The sequence below is a fragment of the Euprymna scolopes genome, chromosome 37, assembly GCF_053919585.1.
Source record: "Euprymna scolopes isolate OS-2025 chromosome 37, ASM5391958v1, whole genome shotgun sequence".
NCBI lineage: Eukaryota > Metazoa > Mollusca > Cephalopoda > Sepiida > Sepiolidae > Euprymna > Euprymna scolopes.
Genome location: NC_136518.1, coordinates 36,071,707 through 36,076,403, shown reverse-complemented (window position 1 = coordinate 36,076,403; position 4,697 = coordinate 36,071,707).

Sequence of the window (4,697 nt, the reverse complement as noted above, 5' to 3'; positions counted from 1 at the left end):
GTGGTAAAAAGCAACCTATAATAGTTCGAATAAAACAAATAATACAAATATCGAATGATTTCTTCTTTTTTTTGTATCTATAACTCCAATTTTTAATATGATTATTTTTCTGTTCACATGTTTTATATTGTAACTATTATTATCATTACAATGTAATATGAAAATAACAACCAAGATAAGGATAAGAATCTAGGACATGTTAATAATGTACACATAGATGAATATCTTGGTAAGAAATATTCTAGAATGAATTTTTCATTGTAGATGTGAAGAAACTTAAGGAATATTAAATAATAATGGCAGGGCGCGTGTATCGGCGTTGCTCGGTCGAAACATAGCACAAGGCCATAACATATTCCTTAAAAGAACGTCTCTTCGAAAACAAATTAAACTACAATTATCTAGAATATTATCGTATGTGAGTCATATAAAATAGTGACTGTGGATAAACTGCTAAATCTTTTTCATACAAGGGATATTATTTATTAAACACTTGGAAGCTGAAAGGAAGTAATATTTTGTTAAGTATCGGCAATTATGAAATTATTTCTTTTCAATAAAACAATACGTTCACTCTCTGGCCGCCTACAGTCAAATTTGTGTGTCACATTCATAGAAATGAATTTATATAAATTCTTTGTTGATAGAAATATATTGTTTTCCTTTCCTTGGAAACTCTTTTATAGAAATTGTAATAGGAGATAGTGTCATAACTTACCCGCGAATTTACTCTCACATATTTACGATGCATTACTTTAAAAAGTCTATTAAATCTTAGAGAAATGGATGTACTTTTTTAATTGCTTCTATTACTTCAACCACCAAGAAAAAGAGGAAGAAACTACCAACATCTTCATGACGTCTACTGTCATTACTAACGCTATGATAACAGCATAGTCTTTTCATTGTTTTAACTCTCGAGAATATATCCGACACAGTTAAACACAATTAACCAACCGAGAACCACATCACTCTATATAAAAGTGTATAAGATACCAACGGATATACACACGAGAGTCAAAACAACAACTATTACTATGCATTTATCGATTTTAAACTATTAGTTAGATTTGAACCAAATTTGGCATAAGCAACTCTTGCATGCAAATTTCTAATAGTTCCTATAGAAGAATTATCATTTCTTTTTTCAACATTTCCTGCTGTTTTTGTACATTGTTTGGTTACAGATTGTATTATGACAGTCATAGATTGTATTATGACAGTCACAGATTGTATTATGACAGTCATATATTGTATTATGATAAACATAGATTGCATTGTGACAATGGCTATGACAACAGCATATTCTTTTCATTGTTTTGACTGTCGAGTATATATCCGATACAGTAAGACACAATTAATCAACCGAGAACCATATCACTCCACAAAAAACATATAAGATATCAATGGATATATACCTGAGAATCAAAACAAGGAAAAGAATATGCTGTTGTCATTACTATTGAGGATCTATTTAATTAGCAAACTATCATTTATCAAAAGAAAACGAACAGCTGGTTTCTGTCCATTATACAACGTCTATTTGTTCTCAATGAGAAGTGTAAAACTATGGAAAAAAATGGAAAAAGCAGTTAATTTTTTAATGTCAAAAATACCCACCTCATCTAAAATAAGCACGCTGGGTGTAGCAAAATCATATATTCTAGTTTATAAGTATTCCAGATATTACACTTTGAAGTGCCAACTTACTCAAGAGAATTTAAATATCTAGTAAGATATTCTTTTTCTGTGTTATCTTTATTCTGATGAAAAGTGTTCTACTGCTCTCTAATCTTTAGTTCACTGTTGTAAAGCATTCACAACAAAAACTCGTCTAGATACAACCATTGTAAAGACTTTTCTTTGTTTCATCTGTGTACCTAAAACTGAATGTAAGTTTCATGAACAAAGTTTGTTTCCACAAAGTCACCATCCGCACATACATGGAGTACTGTTGCCACATCTGGACTGCTTCAAATACCACTAGCCTCTCACACTTAGACAGGGTCCATAAAAGTCTCCAATCTAATAGGTCCTGCACTATCGACCAAGCTCCAAGATATGTCCCATCGCCGCAATGTCGAATTTTTGTGCGTTTCATTAGTACATTAATAGAAATTTGCCTTGATGAATTCATAGCCATTGTACCCCCATTGACATGCACACTCCCGACTCACCAACTAAACAGAAAACCCTTCTACTCTAATATTATCTTTTCTCTGGCTGCTAGACTTTGGAATTCTCACCCTGTTTCTTGTTTCCCTAGCCGTACTAACATGTAAAAGTTTAAATGTAATGTAAACATACATCTCGCTGCTCAACTCCTCACAGTCCTCAGTAAACATGATCCTCATTAGTAGCTCCTCACGTCTAAGTGGCAATACAGTGAAAAATAACTTCTTATTTGTGGAAAACAATAGCACGAGACTGCTTTCAAGTCCAATCTTTACAAATTCTATCCATTTCACCCATCATTTTCAATCTTATCAAAGTGTTATTTATCGCTCATTTACCCTTATCCCCGGGTGGCTTTTGAGCTTTGGTGAGTGATGGATATATAAAAGCTACGTATACCGCGGCTCTCTTCAAACATTCGAAGTTCATCTCTGAAATTAGTTCGATAACCAGCTATGCCAGCATCAGGAATTTTGTTTGGTTGACATATGTCCACAGAATGAACTCTCTCGGGCATTGCCTCCTCTTTAATGATGCGGGACGAACTGTTACCCGACTCCTGAAATAGATTACAGTATATGACATAAATATCGAGGATACCATTGTGTAGAGATAATACAACAACATATATAGATTAGAAATGAGCAGACTTAAATATATGCATAGATAGCAGATAGATTATAGATAAATAAACAGATATAGATAGATAGATAGATAGATAGATAGATAGATAGATAGATAGATAGATTGGTAAACTTGGAAATAATTGTTCTATCATTATACTTTTAATAGATCGATTTATATATGGACATGAGTGGGCATAGATCGACATATTGATGTCCCTCTTAGGATAGCTGTTGCTATATTATGGAACATAATTTCAAAATCAAATGTATATATATATGTGTGTGTGTGTGTGTGTGTGTGTGTGTGTGTGTGTGTGTGTGTGTGTGTGTGTGTGTGTGTGTTAGCCATACTTTTTAAATGAATTCAATTATTTATATGAAAGTGCATTTTCCCTTCGACTAATTTGGTACCTCCAAATACGGATCGGCATATGTATTGTTTTTATTATTATTTTTTTAATAATATTTAATAATTATCCATTGACACGTGTTTCGTCGTCTACAATTCATTAGAGTTGCAGAATCTAGCGAGATTCGAAATCTGGTCCCCATGATAAGAAGCCTAAACCTCTTTCGCTGGGTTATTTCGCACGGGTTTTACATAGATGTTGTTTATTTGCTTTTGTTAGCGATACTTTTTGAATGAATTCAATTATTTATACGAAAGTGCATTATACACACACACATATATATATATATATATATATATATATATATAAAACTCAAATGACCTTGTAACGGGTGTTGTAACCCAACATCCGGTTTACGACTTCCGGTTGCGCAAGCGTACATAAACATAAACCCATAACAGCGTTTCGTACATAAACATAAACCAATAACAGCGGTTTCGTTCGGACAAACGGACGTCCTTAGAAAAGCGAACCTCTTAAATTTATTGAATAGAAACTTCAAGATATGGGAAGCAAACGCAAAACGTGATTACAAATAATACGTATAATCATCGACTTGTTTTATATATACGATATATATTATACTTAATAATCAACGCAACAATAAGACATATTGTTTTACTGTATACGTTTTCAGCATCCCAATTTTTTTTCGCGTTTAAATTATCCAAATAAACAACTGTTAATACTTTCTGCTTTTTTTTTACATTGTTCATTTCCATATTACCTTTAAGTTATTTTAACGCAATTTTCTTACAAATAAATCTACTTTAATCCGTTGACAACCATGAGAGCATTTTACAACGGCGATTTACCCGCCGTCTTATATTTTTTAATTTATTCTCTATTTTTTTTTAATACAACTTTCTTACAAATATTCATACATTTTCTTCTACACTACCAACATAAATAAATAACCCCGAAAATATGTTTTTTATTGTTTTTTTTTAGCGTTTAAATTAAAAGATATATCAAAATTTGAATTTAACTGTAAGTATTATGGTATCTATTCAGTGCACATTTATCTATAAGTATGGCAAACCACTTATAATTCAATGGCTGTAAGTTTGTTTGTTTTTTAAAATAAACAATTATAAACAGAACGACTAATATAAAATCTATCTATATTCTTTTTTCATTTTAATATACTTTCATAGAAATGTTTCTGTTATGTCACAAAAAACTATTTTCTTTACTTCACAAGTGTCATGCTCATACATTAATTCCATAGCTAATATAACATACTGAACCAACGGGTCACGGGTAGTCTAGTATATATATATATATATATATATATATATATATATATATATATATATATATATATATATATATATAAATGTCGTATTTTTCTTTTCATAGATAGATCAATATGAGTGAATAGAGATCGATGCATACATGTTCTTCAAACACTGAAGCAGGAAAAGAGAGAAAAAAACTATTTTTAATTTTTTTTTCATAAAAATATTATGAAAATAAATTAAAA